Source organism: Gopherus evgoodei, chromosome 2, assembly GCF_007399415.2.
Source record: "Gopherus evgoodei ecotype Sinaloan lineage chromosome 2, rGopEvg1_v1.p, whole genome shotgun sequence".
Lineage (NCBI taxonomy): Eukaryota > Metazoa > Chordata > Testudines > Testudinidae > Gopherus > Gopherus evgoodei.
The window spans coordinates 198,299,675-198,325,132 of NC_044323.1; the positions used below are offsets into that span (position 1 = coordinate 198,299,675).

Sequence of the window (25,458 nt, forward strand, 5' to 3'; positions counted from 1 at the left end):
GATATCAAATGTTTTTAGCTCAGTTTTATTTTCGGTATTTGCAATATATACTCATAACAGGTCTGAAGTAGTTCTGTGCTTTTATTGCTTTTATGCTAGTATTATATATTACTGCTGTAATGTCCTGTTTAAGAGAGAACATTTAAGGAATCAGAGCGAGCGGGCTATGAAAATGGTCTATTGCTAATGGAGAGATTCTCTGATGAGGCCAAAGACAGTTATTCTAGAAGTAGTTGCCCAATATGGCAGCACAAATTCAGATTCAAATGACTATTACTGCTCATAAACTAAATTCAGAATCTTAAATGAATAATAAAAACATACCTCAGCAAAGCATTAGGGGGTAGCTGTGTTAGTCTGTATTCCCAAAAACAATGAGGCATCTGGTGGCACCTTAAAGACTAACAAATTTATTTGGGCATAAGCTTTTGGTAAAACACCCACTTCTTCAGATGCAGATGCAGGTATTATCAGCTTTGATTCCACCAATGAAAAAGAATGTGGTGACTGGAGAATAAATAGGCTCTAAACTTTCCCAACTTAAGAAACAAAAGTAATAAATACACTATATTTGCTTGTTTGTGGGCAGCCCAACATAGCTGTGAATGCAGTGGTGGGAAAGATCATCACCATAGTCTATGTAGGGTCCAGGCACGATCCCCCTGGGCTGAATATTGCAGACTAGAGTGACAGTGCTAGCCTCCCAAAGAGTGGAATAGAACCACGGTTTAATTGCTTTATTTTCTAATAGACAGTGTAATTATTATTGGGGTTGAAGAGTGAGCCTCTTCCCATCTCCCCGTCCCTCCCTAGAGAAATTCTGGACTTTACAATTAGGAGTTACACTTGTGGTTCTAGCCCCCATTGTGTTTTGCAGGCTACTGAAAAGTTAATTTTTTCCAGATGCAGTTTACAGGATCTGGAAATCAGATACTGTGCATTAATACTGTGTTTAAAACAAACAAAAAACAAACCAAAACAACTGCTGCAGACACAGGGCCACCCAGAGGATTCAGGGGGCCTGGGGCAAAGCAATTTCAGGGCCCCTTTCAATAAAAAAAAAGTTGCAAAACTATAGAATATTATAGTCTCGTGGGGGCCCCACTTGCCCCCCCCCACCCCCTCTGGGCAGCCCTGTGCAGACAAGAGATCCCTAAGAAAAAATCAATCAATTAATTTGTGTTGAGTGTTTTGGTTCATTCAGCAAGAACTTGTTGTGTTGCACTCCAGCCTGGCTTATCTTACCTTATTTTATCTTGGGTGATATATGGCCCACAGGATAAAACCCTTATTGTCTGAAAGCCTTCCATGTAAAAGTGAAAACAATTGCAAAATCCCTAGTGGACTTCATTGAGTCTCTGGGTCTTCTTATTCAGCATTAAATCTCTGCTTGAGGGAGGGTTTTGTTTCTGATTTTTTAATTTTAAAAATACTTTTATTGGTAGACTGTTTCGGTTTGGTTTTGGTGGGTTGGGGTCTTTTGGGTAGAAGACTTACTCTGAGAGTCCTGATATATCAAAGTAAAGCAGATAGAAGATATGCTTATGATTTTTCAGCACTTGGAAACACAAGAATCTAGTAACAATTAACTCAATCTTATAAAAACACAATATATAGCCTTCAGGTGGGTTATATTTTTGTAAATTAAGCCCAGATCCTGCAATCTGATACACATGGGCAGGGCTCTGCACTTGCATGGATCCCCACTGATGTAAAGGATATTCTGCTCACACACTGAAGCTTTCAGGATCAGGGCCCTTACGGATAATATGAAAACAATGGGGATGCCCAAGTGTAACTGATGGTATCATTGGTCCTGCAGAATTATTATTACTAGTGATAATGTGCAAGAAGGAAACAGCCCACAGCAGCTTGAGTCACAGAGCCTCACTTGAACTTAGAAGGCTGGCAGTTAGAAAAACATCAGATTTTTACTCATACGTTGGAAAAATTGGTTGCAGAACCAGTCAAAAACCCAGAAACCGATGGTATCATTTTTATGTAGTCACTTTTCAAACTGGAATCGCACTTTAAATCTCCCTATGCACTGTCAAACAAAAGCTAAAAATATACATTTATTTGTATTATCCCGGTACCAGGACCCCGTCGTGCTAGGTGTTGTATAAACAGAGCAAAATGACAGAAAACATTACCTTGTTTACTGCAGACATTTATATAAAATGCTACAACTAACAAAAGTCAAAGACACCTAAAAGGTCAGATTCCAAAACGCCTATCTGACCTAGGAGTAGAAGTCCCATTGTCAGGCAATACAGTTCTATTTTTCAGTAACAGATCTTTTAAGTGGAAGTGATTCTTCTTCTCTATGTTAAGCCTCCAAACAAATTTCCTGCATACAAGGAAAATGGACATAACCATCTTTCATGTATAAAACAGCACACTATGCCCTGGCTGTCTCCACAGGGTTCTCCCTGTGCTACACATTGTTCAATCCAGATCTGGATAAATCTATGAAAAACAGCTCAGTTTTAAAGTGGTAGATGCAAATGAAACAACAGAGAAAGTCTGCAGAAAAAGATGTCTTTACAGGGGAGTGAAAGAAAATTGGCCATATCTTCTGGCCCTCAAAGTGGATTTAAATTATCCAGATATAGCTAGTGAAGACTATACCCCCTGCTCAGGGAAGCTTGCCACAGTGGAAAGCTGGGGGAGGTGGCAGATCTGGCCCCTGCGCCCTCAGTCCTCCCACTAACACTGCTGGAGGGGATGTGGATAGGGTATGGCTCAGCTCTGCTATGCCTATTCTGCCACTGGCAGAAGGTTACTGTGACTCATTGATCACCTTTATCTTCACTTTGCCTGAGCTCCATTGGGGTGAGGTTAAGAATCTGGTTCAGTGTGTAGAGGCTCGGGATGGTAGTTTAATAGTAATAAAGGATCTAACCTTTTAACCTCAGTATAGAATAGTAAAAGAGTTTAAAAAATTAAATAAATATATTTAAAAATTAGAATACAGAAACGTTAATGTGGCTAGCCCTTTGTGCTTGAAATGAACAACCTTATTTTCAAAGGATGTGCTTTAACCTGGGTGATGTCTGGATTCAAGAGAGTGATGGAATGCTATTGGACTGCTGACGGAACTTGGGTTTTTCTAGCAGGTCAATGATTGATGCCAGGTAAAATATTCCCAAGAGCATATACAATATCCCCAAGATCAGGATAGCAGGGACTAGACAGTGGGTGGGGAAAACTAGTATAGGATTTTGCTCAAACAATTGGTAAGGAAAAAATAGCCAAACTCTACAGGATGATCAAGAATGATCAAAGGTAGCTTGTCACTAGTCCAAATTACTGGAACTAAAGTTGCCCTAAGAGGATTTATTCCCCTTGTTACTAGTATCCTCAAATGGTTTGAGAATATGGAGGAAGCCTTTGCAAAACAGCAATACTCTCCTGCTGACCATGCGAATACTCTCTCTAGACAACTAAGAGCACTAGGCTGTTTGGCTACTACCAGGATTGAGAGTCACTTAAGATTTCTGTTGTATACATAGGAACTTTCCACTCCGCTCACTTGCCAAGTGGCACAAACCAAAACTGTTTGGAAGGCCTGACAATAACTGGTATATGCAACAGACGGAGGGGAAAAACACTCAGGTAAAAATGAAATGGCAAAATAAACTGTAAGGCTACTAAGTTCTGGACAGTAAAGCAAAACATTTTGAAAGCCTGCCTGGCAACAGAGAAACAGAAAGCGCTATCAAAGTCAACCAACAAAATCACGGAAATGCACAGTTTAGCAGGCAGCATACCATACGTCCGCCAATATCTATCGCACTGGGGACATTAAGAAAGTCATTTAGGTATTGTCCTATTGTGCCCAGGTATAGTATAACATATGGTACATTTGTTGCTTAATTGTGCATTTCCTCACTTTTGTTATTTAGCATCACTAATTTAGGACTTGAACAATATAGTTTGCATCTGAATTTTTCCATTCAATATTTTGAAAATCAGTGTTATTATTTAGAATTAATCTAATCACAGTGCAATTGTCCTAAAGTGTTAAAATGGGGTAGGCTCTTGTTTACAAATCTAAATGTAATGAAGTGGCTAGATGGGATTATTTTAACATAGCAGACTGCTGCATTTGAACTTATATAATTTTAATTGTTTATATATTCAAATCCTCATGCAATTTGCTATAATGTCACTTAAGGAGACATTACAGGATTGTTGTTGATGTTAGTTATACAGGAGGACTTCCCCAGGGTAAGAGCCTTGAAGAAACACATGCAGACATACTTCAGAAATGTGGACTGGAGGCAGTATAGTGAGAGATTAATGTAGCAGGGATAAAGGAGAAAGATCAAGAGAAATTTGGCTCTGTAGAAGTGAGTGCTCACCTGTCATATTGGAGGACAGTGAGAAAGCAGATTTCTGCAGGGTAGCTGGTCATAACTCTAGTGTCTTGTCCTTTCATCTAGTATCCTCAGGGAGCCACTGAGCAGGATCACTGCCTCCCTACAATCATAGATGTCAAGAGCAAGGAACATCAGCAGCCCTCTGCCCCACACCGGAGCAGATCTAGATTCTTCTTTTGTCATGTGCTCTGAAGAGATGAGTTTTAGGGTATGTCTACACTGGAATAAAAGAGCAACTGCATGGCCGTGGCCAGCCCAGGTCACAGGGCTAAAATTTGCTGTGTAGATATTCCATCTGGAGCTGAAGGCTCGGTTCTGGGAACCAGTGGCGTTCATGGGGTGCAAGAGCTTGAGCTCCAACGTGATCCTGAATGTCTACCCAGCAATTTTACAACCCTGTGACCTGAGCCCTGTGAGCCCAAGCTGGTGGACCCAGGCCAGCCACAGGTGTTTACTTGCTGTGTAGATATATCCAAAATGGCTCTGCTGAGCTTCCAACATACACAGTGAAAGTCTGGCCATAAGCATAGGGAAACCATAATCAATGCATGTTATCATCCTAAAAGAACTCAATCCTAAATATATAGAAGTGTGAAAGGGTGTGAAATGTAAACCTGCTTTAGTCAATTTTTATTTATTTGGGGACAGAGGAGTAGAAAACATAGTTTCTGGAAAATCTAAGTGTTCTTCAGGAAAATGTTGGTTCTGCTAAAATTTCTCTCATTCCATTTGGGAAAATGGAAACAAAGGATTTCATTTTGGGATGTGCAATGCTTTGGGGGTTCACTCGGACCAGTAAGGGGTTGTGTCAATGCCTGCTCTCTAACCTTGAATGCTTCTGTGCTGTGCAACTTTGGCTCAGAGTCCTGACACCAAAGCCTTTCCAGTCCCAAGTCTCCTGAAAACTGTATCCCCTGCCGTATCCAGTACCTCTCTTTGGACCCTCACAGAAATTATCAAATTTGCTGCCTCTAAAGAGACAGAACACAAACCACCTTCATAGTTTGGCTGAGGATTTTACCCTTCAATCTAATGCACATTATTGAGATGGGGCTATAAGGTGGGTGCATAACTGGCTGGATAACCATACTCAGAGAGTAGTTATTAATGGCTCCCAATCCTGCTGGAAAGGTATAACAAGTGGGGTTTCGCAGGGGTCTGTTTTGGGACCGGCTCTGTTCAATATCTTCATCAATGATTTAGATGTTGGCATAGAAAGTACGCTTATTAAGTTTGCAGACGATACCAAACTGGGAGGGATTGCAACTGCTTTGGAGGACAGGGACAAAATTCAAAATGATCTGGACAAATTGGAGAAATGGTCTGAGGTAAACAGGATGAAGTTCAATAAAGATAAATGCAAAGTGCTCCACTTAGGAAAGAACAATCAGTTTCACACATACAGAATGGGAAGAGACTGTCTAGGAAGGAGTATGGCAGAAAGAGATCTAGGGGTCATAGTGGACCACAAGCTTAATATGAGTCAACAGTGTGATACCTTTGCAAAAAAAGCAAACGTGATTCTGGGATGCATTAACAGGTGTGTTGTAAACAAGACACGAGAAGTCATTCTTCCGCTTTACTCTGCGCTGGTTAGGCCTCAACTGGAGTATTGTGTCCAGTTCTGGACACAATGTGGAGAAATTGGAGAGGGTCCAGAGAAGAGCAACAAGAATGATTAAAGGTCTTGAGAACATGACCTATGAAGGAAGGCTGAAGGAACTGGGTTTGTTTAGCTGGAAAAGAGAAGACTGAGAGGGGACATGATAGCAGTTTTCAGGTATCTAAAAGAGTGTCATCAGGAGGAGGGAGAAAACTTGTTCACCTTAGCCTCCAATGATAGAACAAGAAGCAATGGGCTTAAACTGCAGCAAGGGAGATTTAGGTTGGACATTAGGAAAAGGTTCCTAACTGTCAGGATAGTTAAACACTGGAATAGATTGCCTAGGGAAGTTGTGGAATCTCCATCTCTGGAGATATTTAAGAGTAGGTTAGATAAATGTCTATTATGGATGGTCTAGACAGTATTTGGTCCTGCCATGAGGGCAGGGGACTGGACTCGATGACCTCTCGAGGTCCCTTCCAGTCCTAGAGTCTATGAGTCTGAGTCTATGAGATGGTTTTGTAATAAAACAAGAATGAGTTTATTAACAAAGCAGATTTTCAAATGCTAAGTAAGAATAGAGGACCAATATGATCAGAAGGAAAACAAAAACAGAACAACAACTAAAACTTACAGTCTTTGTTTAAGCAGGTTTCTCACCTATAGTCAGTTCTCAGATACTGCAGTCCTGTTGAGTTGAAGGATTCAACTTTCTCAGATTACAAGAGTTCTGGCTGCTTGTGGCCAATCAGTAATGAATAACAAAATGTCTTTTTGCTTCTGCTGATATCTATGGGTATGTCTACACTATGAAATTAGGTTGAATTTATAGAAGTCGATTTTTTAGAAATCGATTTTATATAGTTGATTGTGTGTCCTCCCACTTAAGACCATTAAGACGGCAGTGTGCATCCACAGTACTAAGGCTAATGTCGACTTCCGGAGTGTTGCACTGTGGTAGCTATCCCACAGTTCCCCCAGTCTCCACCGTCCACTGGAATTCTGGGTTCAGACGCCAATGCCTGATGTGTCAAAAACATTGTTGCGGATGGTTCTGGGTACATATCATCAGCCCCACCGCCACCGTGAAAGCAACGGCAGACAATTGTTTCAAGCCTCTTTTTTTTGGGTTACCCCGTGCAGATGCCATACCATGTCAAGCATGGAGCCCACTCAACTCACCATCACCGTATGTCTCCTGGGTGCTGGCAGATGTGGTACTGCATTGCTACACAGCAGCAGCTCATTGCCTTTTGGCAGCAGAAGGTGCATTACGACTGGTAGCCATCATCATTGTTGTCTCCTGGGTGCTCTTTTAGCCAACCTTGGTGAGGTCTGTCAGGGGTGCCTGGATATAAATGGGAGTGACTCCAGGTCATTCTCTTTTTAAATTTCATCTCATGGAGATTCAGTCATGCCTGCAGGCGTACCGCACCATCTTTTGGTGAGCAGCCAGGAGACAATAATGGCTAGCAGTCGTAATGCACCGTCTGCTGCCAGCCTAAGACATATAAGAGATATGGAGTGGATCAAAAAAAGAAAGAGACCAGATTTGTTTTGTATTCATTTGTATTCATTTACTCCCCCCTCCCTCCCACTGTGAATAGTAACGGGAAGGATAGTTCAGTGGTTTGAGCATTGGCCTGCTACACCCAGGGTTTTAAGTTCAGTCCTTGAGGGGGGGGCATTCTTTATGACAGTTGCGTGTGTTTCTCCTAGATGCAAACCCACCACCTTTTTTTATTTTAATTCTCTGTAAGCCATGTCATCTGTTGCCCCTCCCTTCGTCAGAGCAATGGCAGACAATCGTTGCGCACCTTTTTTCAGTGCAGATGCCACAGCATAGCACGCATGGAGCCCGCTCAGACCACTGCAGCAGTTATGAGCACTGTAAACACCACATGCATTATCCTCTAGTATATGCAGAACCAGAACCTGCAAAAGCAAAACCAGGTGAGGAGGCAACGGCAGAGCAGTGACGAGAATGAAGAAGACATGGACACAGACTTCTCTCAAAGTATGGGCCCTAGCAATGTGGACATCATGGTGGTAATAGGGCAGGTTCATCTCATGGAACACCGATTCTGGGCCCAGAAAACAAGCACAGACTGGTGGGACCGCACCGTGTTGCATGTCTGGGACGATTCCCAGTGGCTGCAAAACTTTCGCATGCATAAGGGCACTTTCATGGAACTTTGTGACTTGTTTTCCCCTGCCCTGAAGCACAAGAATACCAAGATGAGATCAGTCCTCACAGTTGAGAAGCAAGTGGCAATAGCTCTGTGGAAGCTTGCAATGCCAGACAACTATCAGTCAGTTGGGCATCAATTTGGAGTGGGCAAATCTACTGTGGGGGCTGGTGTGATCCAAGTAGCCAATGCAATCAAAGAGCTGATGATATCAAGGGTAGTGACTCTGGGAAATGTGCAGGTCATAGTGGATGGCTTTGCTGCAATGGGATTCCCTAACTGTGGTGGGGCGATAGATGGAACCCATACCCCTATCTCGAGACTGGACCACCAAGGCAGCCAGTACATAAACCAAAAGGGGTACTTTTCAATGATGCTGCAAGCACTGGTGGATCACAAGGGACATTTCACCAACATCAACGTGGGATGGTCGGGAAAGATACATGAGGCTTGCATCTTCAGGAACTCTGGTCTATTTCAAAAGCTGCAGCAACGGACTTTCTTCCCAGACCAGAAAATAACCATTGGGGATGTTGAAATGCTTATAGCTATCCTTGGGGACCCAACCTACCCCTTAATGCCATGGCTTGTGAAGCCATACACAGGCAGCCTCGACAGTAGACAGGAGCTGTTCAACTATATATAGGCTGAGCAAGTGTAGAATGGTGGTAGAATGTGCATTTGGATGTTTAAAAGCTTTCTGGCACAGTTTACTGACTTGGATAGACCTCAGTGAAACCAATATTCCCATTGTTACTACTGCTTGCTGTGCACTCCACAATATCTGTGAGAGTAAGGGGGAGATGTTTATGGTGGGGTGGGAGGTTGAGGCAAATTGCCTGGCCACTGATTACGTGCAGCGAGACACTAGGGCGGTTAGTGGACAGGGTTGCCCAGGGGGGGGGACAAGTGGGGCAATTTGCCCCAGGCCCCACAGGGGCCCCCATGAGAATATAGTATTTTATGGTATTGCAACTTTTTTTTATGGAAAGGGCCCCCGAAATTGCTTTGCCCCAGGCCCGTGAATCCTCTGGGCAGCCCTGTTAGCGGAGTACAGGAGGGCATGGTGCACATCAGAGAAGCTTTGAGAACCAGTTTCATGACTGGCCAGGCTATGGTGTGAAAGTTTTGTTTGTTTCTCCTTGATGAAATCCAACTTTCTGTTGCATGGGCAGTCCTCTGGAGTGGAGTGGTTGGATGCCTGGAGGCCCCCACATCACTTTCTTGGGCGTCTGGTGAGGAGGTTATGGAACTTGGGGAGGAGGGTGGTTGGTTACACAGGGGCTGTAGCAGTGGTCTGTGCTCATGCTGCCTTTCCTGAACCTCAACCATACACCAGAGCATATCAGTTTGTTCCTCCAGTAGCCTCAGCATTGCCTCTTGCTTTCTGTCACCAAACTGATGCTACCTATCATCTTCAGCCCGCCAATTATCTTCAGCCTGCCACCTGAAAATTAGTTGGCCATTTAAAAGGAGGGGCTGCAGTTTTCGGGTTAACGGGCAGCAGAAACTCACATCCAGGAGAGCTTTATGGAGGTGTCCCTGGAGGATTTCTGCTCCATCCACAGACACGTTAACAGACTTTTCCAGTATCTGTACTGGCCGCAAATGCCAAGGCAAATTAATCATTAAACACGTTTGTTTTTAAACCATGTATAATACACTCACCAGAGGTCCCTTCTCCGCCTGGCAGGTCTGAAAAGCAGCCTTGGGTAGGTTTGGGGAGTATTTACTCCAGGTCCAAGGTGAAAAACAGCTCCTGGCTATTGGGGAAAATGGTTTCTCTACTTGCTTGCTGTGAGCTATTTTCAACCTCCTCCTCATGAGCTTCCTCATCCCCAAAACCCGCATTCCTGTTGTGTGCTACTCCACTGATGGAGTCAAAGCACAGGGTTGGGGTAGTGGTGGCTGCTTCTCCTAGAACAGGATGCAGCTCATCATAGAAGCAGTATGTCAGGGGTTCTGACCTGGAGCGGCCGTTTGCCTTTCTGGTTTTTTGATAAGGAGCTGAGGCAAGCCTAAGTTTCATGCGGCATTGCTGCGGATCCCTGTTATTGCCTCCGTCCTTCATGCCCTTGGAGATTTTTTCAAATGTTTGGGCATTTCGTCTTTTGGAATGGATTCGTCTCCCCATACAGCGATCAGATCCTGTACCTCCCGTACGGTCCATGCTGGAGCTCTTTTGAGATTCTGGGACTCCATCATGGTCACCCTTGCTGATGAGGTCTGCACTCACCTGCAGATTGCCATGCAGGCCAAACAGGAAATGAGATTCAAAAGTTCACGGGCCTTTTCTTGTCTACCTGGCCAGTGCAACTGAGTAGAGAGCGTTGTCCAGAGCGGTCACAATGGCGCACTCTGGGATAGCTCCCGGAGGCCAATACCATCAAATTGCAACTACACTACCCCAAATTCAACCTGGCAAGGTCAATTTCAGCACTAATCCCCTCGTCGGGGGAGGAGTACAGAAATAGATTTTAAGAACCCTTTAAGTCGAAAAAAACAGCTTCGTTGTGTGGACAGGTGCAGGGTTAAATCCATGTAACACTGCTAAATTCGACCTAAACTCATCCTGTTGACCAGGGCTATGCCACATTCACTGACTTTGCTGTGAGGGGCAGGAAGATCTTCCTCTGTCGAGATTATTAAGTGGTCATCTTGTCCCACTTGCCTCATGTTTGTTTATCTTACTTGTAAATGTGCTTTTCATTGTCTTTGGTCTCACATTTACATTACAGATAAAGTCGAGCCTGCAAAACAACATTTATTTGCCTTGGACAGGCTGGGCTTAGGCATTGCTGCCAAGTACATTTTAGAAACATATTTCTAGCACAGAGCTATAATTCTTTCTACATCACCTGTCTATATATCATACAAGAATATTGATGATCAGCATGTTACCGGTTTGCATATGACAGCTTACATGCCATTCTTTAGACCCAGATTATTAAAACAGTGAGTTGGGGCAATGAGTGTGTCAGGCCTGAATTTTTTTTTGGGGGGAGGAGGCATCTGGGTCTGGTATGCTGGCTGCTGAATCATTGTCTGGGCTGCTTTTTATTCTGAAATTCTTCCTTTTTTTAACAAATTTACTTTTATTATAGTATTAAACTGTATTACTTTTATTACAGTATTTAAAAAAAACCTGTTTACTGTCAGTGATTTCTAGGGATAGCCAGCACTTTTGATGATTCACTGTAATAGGAAGGAGAAGAGGAAGGCTAAAATAATATTTTCTGCGTAAATAGGTGCAGTATGGGCTCAGAACCATTCTAAGTACTCTCTCTAGCTCAAAAGTCTCCTTTTAAAATTGGAACTCCAATGTGCAGATAATCTGCACTACAATGAAATGGACTTTTTTCTTTTTTGCATGAGTAGTTTGTAAATTATTTGTTTTTGAATAGGGTGTTGACTATTACGACACAGGCCTATCTGACACGGAAATTGAGAGTAGAAGATAATGCACCTATTTATGGATCCTAATGAGGTATTTATCACTGATATGCAGCTATATAAAATTAAGTTAAAAGGGCTTCCAAGAGAAATGGCATACAAAAGGGTTTCACTTTAGATTTTGCTAGGTCTCTTAAAATGCATGGCTGACAACCTAGGAAATTGCTGTGAATTACTCAGACATGGAAGAAGCAACATTGCACAGTATGGGCTAAACTATTATGCATACTGCAACTTTCTTACTAAAAAAATGAAACAAAAAAATCTTTCAGTGTCCTACATCATAGAACAAAATTAGAAGGAGGAAGGAAAATTGTCAAAAAGGATTCAATAAGTACTTCACCAGTGAATATCTTATAAGATGTTCATGATGCTCTGATTAATGCCTAAAAGGCTAAGTTTGAGATGGATTGAATTAGCAACTAGAGAGTTTCCTTCCCAAGACAATAGCTGATGCTTACCAGATATTCTGATTTAATTAACATACCTGAGCCAGACAGCATCAGGTGATTGTCACAGGGCATGAATGAACTGATGGATAATGAATTATGTCACTCACATTTACAAGATGGAAATTATCGCTGGGCTGTGGGTAAACTCAACCACCATGCCATAGGAAATCTCTTCTGTTAACAGTATAGAGTATGGTAAGACTTTATGCTGCCTGAGATTTTCTTTAAGATTTCTTTCAAGGCTCAGTTTCCACTATGTGTCTCCACATACTGTTTCTTTCCCTTTGACAATAAGTATCTTGTTTTTTTTTTTCCTGTTAATTTTCTCATAAACTTCAAATCATTCTCCTTATAGCTTCGTTTCCCAAGTAAACGGATGGGTATATAGAACAGTATGTATCACAACACAAAGAATAGTTTGACCAAGGAACAACTGGATTTTGGGGCTTATTTTTTTAACTAGGGTAGAAGCAAATAAGAAGCAGAAGGACTGATTCTGATCTCACTTATAAAATTGCAAATTAGGAGTAACAGTTTCTAACTGAAATCAATGGAGCTACACTGGCATGAGATCAGTCTGACCCATAGATACCATGATATAAAATAGTTTGGGCAGGCTGTGCAGTGAACACTTCAAACATGGGAATAGTTAACTACAATACAATGGGTAAGAGTTACAGTGGTTTGAGCATTGGCCGGCTAAACCCAGGATTGTGAGTTCAATTCTTGAGAGGGCCACTTAGGAATCTGGGGCAAAAATCAGTACTTGGTCCTGCTAGTGAAGCCAGGGGGCTGGACTCAATGACCTTTCGAAGTCCCTTCCAGTTCTAGGAGATAGGTATATCTCCAATTATTAAATATTAAAAGAATGAAGCCCACTTCAAACAAAATATATGGAAATGCAACACTTGGTGTCAATAAGCTTTTCCAACAGAGAGGATCCCAGAATCTTGCATTAAAATTTATGTTTTCTAGACCTGATGCATAGATGGAGATTGAACCAGTCTTTAAAAAGGTCTCAGTTCATACCCAGACTCTGAGATAATCCCTCGCCTCTGGCAAGTTGGTGTTTACATGTTCCCAGGGGCGACTCTATGTTTTTTGCCACCCCAAGCACAGCAGTCAGGTGGCCTTCGGTGGCACACATGCAAGTGGTCCACTGGTCATGCAGATTCAGTGGTGTTTCTGCTGGTGATCTGCCGGCCCACCGCCGAATTGCTGCCGAAGCAGTGGGACTGGAGGACCTCCCACAGGCATGCTGCTGAATGCTGTCTGACTGCTGCCCTCACAGCGACTGGCACGCCACCCCCCATGGCTTGCCGCCCCAGGCAAAAGCTTGCTGCACTGGTGCCTGGAGCTGCCTCTGCATGTTCCTTTATTTACACTTAAAAGTTCCCCTTTTAATCTTTGATGATTCCAGACTCAGGAACATCGCAAAGAGAATTTTTTTTTAAAGGAAAACTTTTCCCTTCTTTACTACCCTTAACACCATCAAACAGGGACATAATCTGGTGTACATACTTTCCTGGTAAACCTCAATTCATTACAGATAGAGGGTCCACAGACTGGAAGAATCTGAGGTGTATTGTTGATAGCAGCCCTAATTAGCATTGGAGCCACAGGTTCTGGTTCCAAATTTGGAGCATATCTTCAGTCCACTGTCACAACATATAATGCAATTTTATAATTTTATAATGCAATTTATATGATAAAGTAATTGAGCTTGCTTAACTATGCTGCCATACACAAAAATGCAAAACAAGTCCTCCTTATCTAAGTTACTTGCTGTAGATTGAGGAAAACAACAAGAATGAACAAATGTAAAGTCAGCCTAACAGAACATCACACATACATCTCCAACATAACAGGCTGTAGCTCTTTACAAAAAGGCTACTGAACTCTGCACATGGGAAGAGTTCTATCATATGCACTACCCAGGAGACAAAATCCATAATTGCTTCCTAACTACATGTATTAAAAACATGTCAAAAGTATGACTTATATGGGGTATTTATGAGGTTTGGGTTGTTTTTTTTGTTTTTTGTTTTTGTTTTTTTAGCAGCAAGATACTCATAAGAAAGTGCATTTGGCACATGCATGTGAGTTTTACTTTGTACAGTAATATTTTTACCTCCATAATCTTCAGGCCTATAAAAAGCATAATCATTTTCCTTCCCAGTAATTACATAGTTGCCAGCTTCAATTTACCCTTTCAAAAATCTTATCTTTTAAGAGCTTCTCAATATGTGTGTTCATTATCTCCTCTTTTACCTTGACTAGGTATGCCACTGTTTCAAACGTTTTTTCCTCGCGCTCACTTCCTTTATCCCATGAGAGTTCAAATCAAGCTCTCCCTAGTCTAGGCGTAACATGTTGGAAGTCATTTGATGCGGATTCTTTACTCTATGCTGTTTTTCATGTCTAGTTCTTTTGCTAAATCTGGTTTAAATAAACCAAAGTAAGATACACATTGAAAACAAAAGGCATCACATTTCATAAGTACACATATCACCCTTCCAAATAGGAAGTCACATGTAAACACCTGCAGGTTAAACTTTTTGGTAATCAAAACACTACTTAACATACTATGATATCATTCCATAAAATGCCTCCTGGAGTCACTACTTCTGGAAATTACTTTATAGTCATAGAATGAAAATTACATGGGTGGAGGTCTGGGACTCTATATTCAACCCTGAACAGGTGCCAAAAACACATTGCTGGACTGTGACAGTATTGAAGTCTGATATCTCATGGAGCAGCATAGCTAGCAACAAATGTTATACATCATTGCAAAGCTGTTACAATGAGCTTTCCAATGATGCACAGCATTTATTTCAAACCTTGTGAGGTGGTGAGATATCAGAATGTGAATGTAAATCAATCCAATTACTATTTTGTTCCCCACTACCCCACCCCAACTTACATTTTGACATGATAGTGGCTGCTATCAATAGATACCAATTCCACAGCTGCATATTATCTGGAAGTTTGAAAACCAACTTTCAAATGTTACAAAAAATTAACCTCTCACTTCATGGTTTGTAAGTTTTTGAGTGCTAAAGTTATGTTGGAACTGAAGTGGGAAGCAAAAACTAGAAGATGTAATCAGAATGAGAATATTAAGGTTTCATTATCATAGGACCAATCAAGTCTGATGGACAAGTGCAAATGCTTTCAGGGCCAGTAGATTTTTCCAAGCAAAGAAATAGAAAGTAAAAAGCACTGATCCCTAAATTATAATAAAGCAGGCTAATGGGTAAGGAGAAGTAGTAAAACAGTTAAAAGGAGGCACTGGATGTCTCTTTTTAAATTTTATCCATAGATCTATAACAGGGGTAGGCAACCTATGGCACGGGTGCCAAAGGTGGCACGCGAGCCGATTTTCAGTAGCACTCACAATGCCCAGGTCCTGGTCACCGGTCTGGTGGGTTCTGCATTTTAATTTAATTTTAAATGAAGCTTCTTGAGCATTTTAAAAACCTTATTTACTTTACATACAACAATTGTATAGTTATATATTATAGACACATAAAAAGAGACCTTCTACAAACATTAAAATGCATTACCAGCATGCAGAACCTTAAATCAGAGTAAATAAATGAAGACTCGGCACTTCTGAAAGGTTGCCAACCCCTGATCTGTAAGGATGGTTTTACTTAATATTACCAAATTAATAGATCAAAATCTCAATATTTTGCTGCTTAACATGTATATTGTCTTTTTTAGATTCAGATTGTCACAACACACTCAAACAAAAGCCATCTTTTAAATAAGAAAAGATTTCCTATGTTTTTTCCTACCAATTATATACAGTAAGTTCTAGGACATTCAATGGAAACTAAGGCTGCAAGGGCGTCAACACTCATTGAAATTCAATGGAAGTTGGCACCTAATTCCCTTGGTCTCCTTTGAAAACCCCAGCTGCAGAATTTTATGAATGGATTTTCAGGTGTTTCTAATAGTGGTTGCACCATTTGTAGAAAATGATGCTATTCATCAACACAGCTAACTCACCACATTACAGAGCTAGTTCATATGCAGAAGACAGCCTGAAAAAGTAAGTTTCTCTTAGGTATCTAAACTTGTCTGTTTAGAAAAATTGCACATCCAAGTTCAGGTGAAGTGCTGACACCTCAAGTTACAAGGGTTAATTTAACACGACCGTGGCAGTAATATCTACTGTAAGTAACAGGTTTCAGAGAAAAAGTGTCCACATCTTTTCTCAAACATTCTTGCTTTTAACTGCAAGTATAGAAATCCACTTGTGCCACTTCTTTTTCTTCTTCAACAATTAAGTATATATTATGGTGTCAAGGTTCCTTCCCCACTCTGAACTTTAGGGTACAGATGTGGGAACCTGCATAAACACTTCTAAGCTTAACTACCAGCTTAGATCTGTGTTTGCTGCCACCATCCAGATTCTTCCGTGTCTGGAACACCTCTTTCCCCCCAAAAACCTTCCCCTCCCTGGGTAGCCTTGAGAGGCTTTTTCACTAAGTTCCTGGTGAACACCGATCCAACCCCTTGGATCTTAACACAAGGACAATTTAATCATCCTCCCTCCTTTCCCCCACCAATTCCTGGTGAGTCCAGATCCAATCCCCTTGGATCTTAAAACAAGGGAAAATCAATCAGGTTCTTAAAAAGAAAGCTTTTAATTAAAAAAAGAATGGTAAAAATCATCTCTGTAAAATCAAGATGGAAAATACTTTACAGAGTAATCAGATTCATATAGCCCAGAGGAACCCGCTCTAGCCTTAGGTTCAAAGTTACAGCAAACAGAAGTAAAATCCTCTCAGCAGAAAGGAACATTTACAAGTTGAGAAAACAAAAATAAGACTAACACGCTTTGCCTGGCTGCTACTTACAAGTTTGAAACATGAGAGACTGGTTCAGAAAGATTTGGAGAGCCTGGATTGATGTCTGGTCCCTCTTAGTCCCAAGAGCGAACAACCCCCAAAACAAAAAGCACAAACAAAAGACTTCCTCCCACCCAGATTTGAAAGTATCTTGTCCCCTTATTGGTCCTTTGGGTCAGGAGTCAGCCAGGTTTCCTGAGCTTCTTAACCCCTTACAGGTAAAAGGATTTTGGTGTCTCTGTCCATGAGAGATTTTATAGTATTGTACACAGGAGGGCTGTTCCCTTCCCTTTACAGTTATGACATATGGCTTATACAGTGAAAATCTCACTACATCCAACTATTCCCTCACAGCTCATTAGCAAGTCTCCCATTTCCAAATTCCTCACAACAGCTTAATGACTACATCACTTTGTTTTATCTAGCTATGTTGAAACTTCCATGTGATGTTCTTCCAAAATCTTGCCTTCATCTTGATCTGTGGGCTTACATGACAACAGAAATTAGTAGCATATAGTAAATGACATGCTATAGCAGTAGTTCCTGCTTTGGGGAATAGAAATTGATTTTATTTTTTGTCATTTTGACATATGATGGCTCCAGAGTGTACCCTCTGACCTATTCTCTGAAAAGTGTGCATTCAGATGAACAGCAGACAATTTGGAACAATCATCATTTTTTTGGGGGGTGGGTGAGAAATAGAAACACCATATGAAAAAATAAAAATTTGCCCAGCTTCTAGAGGCTCGTAAATTTTCAGAAATATAAAAGGATGTTATACAAAGTGAAACACTCCCCAAAGAAACTGGTGGATAATAGGATCATTGAAAAGCACCCTTAAGAAAATCATGCTATGTACCATGGTTTATCTAGAAATCTATGCTACATGCAGGACTTTTTATAAATTTTAAGGGAACATAAAGAGTAAGAGTGAAAATGTTATTTTGTTCATTGCATATATATTTCACTTGTGGTAACTTCTAAACTGTACATATATGCTTTGAATAAGGTTCTGGTTTTGATTTGTTTTACAACAGTGTTATTCCATTGATTTCACCTGATTACTCAAGATTTACTCTGATGTAAGTAACAACACAGTCTGACCCCACAAAATATACACTGTTAGAATCTATCAATAATTGATAACCTCCTTTTGACTGAGCCACACAGTTCACCTGCTTCATGTGATATTAAATAACAAATCATTGAAATTAGCATTATACAACCAAGTTCAGATAGTTGATGGCTTAAAAGAAATCCTTATTTACCATGCTGGAAAAGCAATTTCATTGGTAGTTCCAAATTTTAATGTGGCCTTTTTTTAGGGCCATTAACTGTATGTCTACAGTGCGATGTAAGCCCAGTGTTAGGAGAACTTGAGTTAGCAGATCCTAGGTTTGTGAAACTAGAGTTTAAGTGTCTGCACTCATTTGTAACCCCAAATTAGGAATTGTTGAATCCTGGGTCCCAACCTGGGACTCCCATATCTACATGGCATTATGTGGACTTGAATCCAAACGCCCATATCCCAGACTTCTTAGTGCCCTCTCAAATTGTGGCCTCTCTAGCCCTTTGATCATGGTGCAGTGTGGGAAAGCTTGTCTGCCCGGAGGAAAAAGAAAGTCAGCCTGTGGAATTGTGGGATACTTTTGGTGGACTCCCAGAGCATGAGCCTAGTGTGGCTGTGTCTGCACTGCACAGCAAGAGGGCTTGAGCCATGAGTCCTGGCTTGAGTCAGGCTCAGATCCTACACTCACATGGGCTTCTGGGACATCACATCTGAGTCCAGGGTTAATGTAATTTGTCTGTAGACAGACAGGTAGTTAGATGGGGAAAGGATTGTGCCCAGAATAGGAAGGCATCCAGTCTGTGATAGAAGCTTATTGAAACATTTGAGGGTAAGATTTTATCTGTATTCAGTTTTCTTACTGTATTAGGTTTAAACGTGGTGTTTTATTTTATTTTGTGTGGTAATTCACTTTATTCTGTCTGTTATCACCTGGTACCACTTAAACCCTATTTTTTGTATTTAATAAAATCACTTTTTACTTATTAATTAACCCAGAGTACGTATTAATGCCTGTGGAGGGAGGAGGGGAACAAACAGCTGTGCGTATCTATCAGTGTTATAGAGGGTGAACAGTTTATGAACTTACCCTGCATAAGCTTTATACATGGTGAAACAAATTTATTTGGGGTTTGACCCCCATTGGGAGTTGGGCATCTGGATGTTGGAGACAGGAGCACTTCTTAAGCTGTTGTCAGTTAAGCCTGCAGTTCGTGGGACATAGTTCAGACCTGGGTCTGTGTCTGTAGCAGGCTAGCGTGTGTGGCTCAAACTAGGCAGGGCACTGAAGTCCTAAGCGGCCAGGGGAAACCGGCCCAGGGGTAGTCTCAGCACATCAGTTGGCTGTCCCAAAGTGGTTTCTGTGATCCAACCCATCACAATGGTAGAGAAGAAGGGGCCAGTGAAGGGACACAAAAACAGTGGTGACATAGAAGGCATGCTTTGCAGGAGTGCTTTGAATGGATAAAAGTGGAGCAAGAGTCCATTTGCCAAGGCCAGAGAGGAAGTAGTTACAGTACTCAAGATGTGAAATAAGGACCTGGGTGAGAATTTTAACTGTGTGGACGAAGATCTTAGACACGTTATGCAGCAAGAAGTGACAATATTTAAACACTTCCTGGATGTGAGGATCTAGAGGGAAGTCTAAGTCGAATATATCATCTAGGTTACATGCTGCAAGGTTGTTTTCAGTGACTGCAAAAGGAGATTGTAGGGAGGGTTTCAAGAGAAATATCAAAAGTCATGTTTGGGCCATACTTAACTTAACCTGATGGTTGGAAAGTTAATGAAGGCATGTCAAAAGGCAAGTTGTGATCCAAGCCAGTCTGGAGCCAGTCAGAGGTAGATCTGACAGTCATCAGCATGCAGATGATAGTTGAAGTCATGTCTTTGAATAAAATCGCCCAGAGACAGGATGTAAAGGGAGAAGGGGAGAGGGCCAAGAACAGAACCCTGTGGAAACTTCACAAAGTAGGAGAAGGGATGAAGAAGGGTATCTTCCCAACAACATGCTGAAAGTCAATAGACAGCATGAGGAGAACTAGATGAGAACAGCCTCAAAAAAGCTGAGGGAAGACAAGATTTCTCATGGCTAGTGGTGTTGAAGATAGCTGACAGTCACAGAGGACAAACATGTAGTACTCATTCTGATCTTTGGCCAGAAATTTTGGTGATTGGAATGCAAAGGGCACAGGATCTAGGTAGAACTGAAAAACAGGAGCTCCAGACAGCAGTTATAGATAGAGCTTAGATATGAAGGGAATAAAGGTGATGAGGCAGTAGTTGGAGAGGTAAAAGGAGATCAGTGGTGGGGTTTTGCAGAACTGCACAAACTGCTCTTAGTGGTATCACATTATGGTATCTGAAATGGTAGTAGAGGGAAACCTTGGTTTCTGGGCAGGGCTTGGGAAAGGTATGTTGTTTCACTCACTTCTTTCAACATCTGAAAACAAAAGATAACCAATAGGAACTAACAAAATTCATATTTGAAAAACATCTTGATTACAGCCAAGTGAAAATTGTTGACAAACATTTTGGGGGTGAAAAATGAAGATTTGGTGACATTGAAACATTTCAAAATTTGTATCAATTTTGCAGAATTGTTTCAATTAAAAAAACTAAAATTCTAAAAAATGAAGTGTTTTGACATTTTCTAAACAAAACATTTCAATATTTTATTTGAAATGACTTTTAAAATTTCTCTTAATTTTAATTTAACTTTAAAATTTTTTTTCAAATGCTTAAAATCCAATGAAATGTTTTGTTTGACCTGAAATAAAACTTCCTTGATCTTTCTGGTTTACTGATTTTTTTTTAATTAAATAAGTTCATTTTGGATTGATACAAAGCAATTTAAAAAAAAATCTTCAGGATTGCCAGAAAACCAAAAAGAAAAATCTATTATTCACCCATCTCTAAGCTTGGTCTTTTACTTAGAGCCTCTTCCTTTCTTCTTGTGATCACTTGGTGTCTTTTAATAAAATGTTAAGCTTCTCTGAGCAGGAACATAATTATTTAATTGGTCTGTAAAACACTATGCACATATATAGCACTATAGAAATAAAAAGCAATTAAAAAGTCAAGATTTCTTTGATTATCTAGTTCACTGACTCCTAAAGCAATAAAATGAAATCTCTGTGAAATTTCCTTTTTATATTCCTCCAGCAACCTTTCAAATATATCTTTTCTGTGTATCTGTTGAAGGACTGTATACACTTATAGGACTTTAAAAAAAGTAACTGTGCTGTCCTCTGATTAAAATCCCACATAAATTTATATGCAGATTAGGTGTGGGCTTTGGACACTTGGCAAGTTTCCCAGTGTGCACTCAGTGACGCAAAAATTGTCTGTCATTGACCTACAGTAACAAAAAAAAAATTTTCAAAATGTTAAGAGGTTAAAAAAAAAGTGAAAAATAAACAAAAATGGTAGTCTTATAAACAGTAGTGGAAAATTAGAAACAGAAGATAATAATTATTTTCCAATCAGTCTTTACTGTGCAATAGACTAGAACTGCCCAAATTGGAATTACATGTAACAACAGATATTGTTAAAGGAGCTCTTAGAGTAGAAAAATCCCCAAGTTAAAGGACATGAGAACAGAAACCTGTGAAACCTAAACAGGTATTGTCATAAACAGATAGTTAAAGGTTAATGTCAATTTTACCTGTAAAGGGTTAACAAACAGTGAACTTGAAACACCTGACCAGAGGACCAATCAAGAAACAAGATACTTTCAAATCTCGGTAGAGGGAAGCCTTTGTTTGTGTTTTTTGGGTTTTGCTTTGTTCTCTCTGGGTCCTGAAAGGGACTAGACGTGCAACCAGGTTTCTTGCCAATCTCCCTGCGACGGTCTCTTATATATTCAGAATAGTGAGTATTAAGTAGAAAAGGCAGTTATAGACTTTTGATTGTTTTCTGTATTTGCAAATGAGTATTTTGCTGGATGGATTTGATTGGTATTTGTGCTGGGAGGGAGACTTCTTTCTAATGTTTATAAACTGAAAGACCCTGTAATATTCCATCTTGATTTTACAGAGATTTCTTACTTTTTTCTTTCTTTTATTAAAAGCTTTTCCTTTTAAAAGACTTGTTTAAATTTTTTCTCTTGTTAAGGCTCAAAGGAACTGAGTCTGTACTCACCAGGGAATTGGTGGGAGAAGGGAAGGAGGAGTGGGGGAGGAAAGGTGAATTTCCTCTGTGTTTTAGATTCACGGAGCTTGAATCTGTCTATCTCTCCCGGATAGCCCAGGGAGGGAAAGCCTGGGAGGGGGAGAGAAGGGGAAGAAAAAAACCTGATTTCTCTGTGTTGTGATTCAAGGAGTTTGAATCACTAGCGTACCAACAGCAGGAAAGATCTGGGAGGAAGAAAGGAGGGGGAGGGGAAATGGTTTATTTCCCTTTGTTGTGAGACTCAAGGAATTTGGGTCTTGGGGTCCCCAGGGAAGGTTTTTGGGGGGACCAGAGTGCCCCAAAACACTATATTTTTGGGTGGTGGCAGTCTATCAGATCTAAGCTGGTAATTAAGCTTAGAGGAATTCATGCTGGTAGCCCATCTTTTGGACTCTAAGGTTCAGACTGGGGAATTATATCATGACAGGTATGCTTATAAATTTTCTAATTTCAGGTCTAGAAAATGGAAAAATGGTTAACGTAAGATCAACATAACATACTATCAGTGTTCCCCACCAAAAAAGGACAACCAGGAGTAGCTAGACTAATATTCTAGAGACAGCCAGGTACTAATAATCTCAAGTATAGGAACAGCAGCAAAAAACTCCTGAACTGGAATTCTAGCTATAACACCATCTGTTTCAGTTCTCCCATCTGGAACTGAAGGTTAATCCTGCAGTACATACCTTGAAGAGATGATGTGAGAATTAGGTAAAATTTGTAAAGTGATAAAATAATTTAACATTCTTTGAGTAAATTATTTTACACAAAAGAACATTCCAAAATTAAGGGCTGCAACTTTGAATGGAAGATGCTGGGAGAGAAATCTTTACTCCTAGAATTCTAGGTACTTGTATACTTCCTTACTTTTAGCTATCTCTTCTCAAGTATATTTTAATTGTATAGCTTTAGCAGTTGCATTGGGGGGTTCAAACTATGTGAGCAACTAATGCAAGTGAATTTTCCAAACACAGAGTAGCAATTTCACATGTTACCGAGAAAGATGGGCAGAGAGTCCAGTCTCTGGAGGGACATCTCACACTTTAGATGATGATTTACCTCTACCACATCTAACCCAACAATTATTTTGCTTTTACAAAAAGAATTCTCCAGTAATATAACAGACTTGCTGCACTGATGAAGCTACCCACAACTAACCTGAAAATAAGAAGAGAGACTTCTCATCTCATCCCTGGGGATAATAAGAACATTGAACATTGGGGCACTTACAGACAGCTTTCAATTGCCCAGCAAAGAGAAATCCCAATTGAGATCAGACTGAAAATTATTTCAAGAAGACACATTCCAACAAGTGATCCTTCTCAGATAAGAAGATCACTTTACAAAATTATAATTCAATTACAGTTACGGGCATAACAGGAAAAAAATCCCATCTTTTGAACTAATGAAATGTCCTAATAAGACATGTATGTGACATCTCAGGCATCAATGCAGAAACATTCCTCATGCAGAAATGTTCTCAGTGAAAGCAAACTTGGATGGTTACTATATCCCAGTCTAAGAGTTAAGACATGAAGCTTGTTGAAGTTAAAACACTTGTATGAAGGTCTTAACAAGGCTGTATGTGGAAAGAATATCAAGAACTGACTGAATGAACACCTGCACGGAGAAGCTGGGTCAGTAGTGCAGGATCTCTATAAATTACTGCATGCATCTTGTATTAATTTCCCTTTTTCCTCCTCTAGTTTCCTCCTCCACTTGATGCATCTTTCTTATCTTTCTCTGCTTGTTCGTGATAATTCTCTTCATTAAAATAAATCACCTTTTTGGGTGATTTGATATCTCAAAAGATTGGTAATGGGATCTTTCAGCCTTTACAGTTCCAGTTCACATCAAGCATGGGCTGATTGTTACCATCTCATGGTGTGCACTGGTCTATATGGAATGAATCTAGTGGTTACATTTATGCTGTGTAGAATATGGAAGCTCCATTTTACATGGGGTTTTGAGGTTTCAAAATTTGTTTTCAATCCAAACTGGAACAATAATGTAAAATGTTAAGTCCTCTGTGAATGAACAAAAAAGTTTCTGGTCAATTGAGACATTTAGCTGTGACAAAATAAGAACATTTAATTTTGATTTTAACTTCCTTAAATTTTGTATTAGAATACACGTGACAGAATATACTCTACACACTATTGTAATATTTTCTTATAAGGCATCTCTTGTAAGGTATCATTTGAAAACTCAATATTTGATTATCAGTATTGTCCTGCTTACATAAAATGTTGCCACACACATTTTATGTTTTAAGATTTCCCTGTATGGTATTAGTAACTCACGTTCCAAACCCCACAGCCCTGCACAAAGAGAAGTTGGCACACAGGTTTGTAGTAAGTAAAGAAATGTGCACTCTGCTTAATTTGCATTTAACAGTAAACAGTCATCAAGCAGGAAGGGAAACAAAGAAAGCTTAAGCAGATGAGAAAAAGCGAGCAAGAAACTTACCTTCACACAGACTCTGTGTCTCTTAGTTCTCAGCTGGAAATGTTTTTCAAGATAGGGACTGAAACTCCATGGGAGCCCTCTCTCTTTCCCTGTCCGTCACATTCACTGTATCTGAAGCAACAAAGGAAGCATTTGTTGGACTATAGGGGAGAAGCTGTGACTTATAGGATTTGGTCAGTAAGACTGCTGAAAGCATACGGTGAGAAATTTTGCTTGAATCTGATATAGTTGGTTAAGTTAGGCATTAGAAAACATTTTATCTTTATTTTTCTTTGTAACCATGTCTGACTTTTAAATCTATCTCTGTGTAATTATAAACTTGTTTTATTGTTTTTATCTAATCCAAGTCAGTCCCAATTAATCCATGTGAAGTGATTCATGTCAAGGAACTCCTGACCCACAGTTCTTTGAATCCTCACCTCACCTCACACTAAGATCAACATGTGCATATATTCAGGAAAAAATAATAATCCTGTCACAGTACTTAATCTCCTTTCTATAGTGAGAAGAATGTCAAATTCTTAACACCATTTTCCTAAAGGAAAAACAAACTTCTTTGAAGTAAAATTTCAAATATATTTTCTTTTTTTAATTTGACAAATTTAACAACTTTGCCACAGTTCCAATTTATTTTTTTTATTGTAATTTCCTGCTTCCATAAGAACTGATACCGTAGAATACATGCTAAGGTGATTTCACATCTTCTAGGATTTGCAAGTTCCAAATCTCCAATATCTCCAGATTATTGTAACCTTCATATTTTGTCATTCCCTAAATAGAAAGATTTGCATAAATATATTTTTATT

General features: G+C 40.2%; 1 protein-coding gene across 1 annotated transcript in view; it reads right to left on the reverse strand.

Annotated features, from left to right (window-relative positions):
• The window catches only part of CCDC102B (coiled-coil domain containing 102B), a 354,221-nt gene that overhangs the window by 38,446 nt on the left and 290,317 nt on the right, over positions 1-25,458 (reverse strand).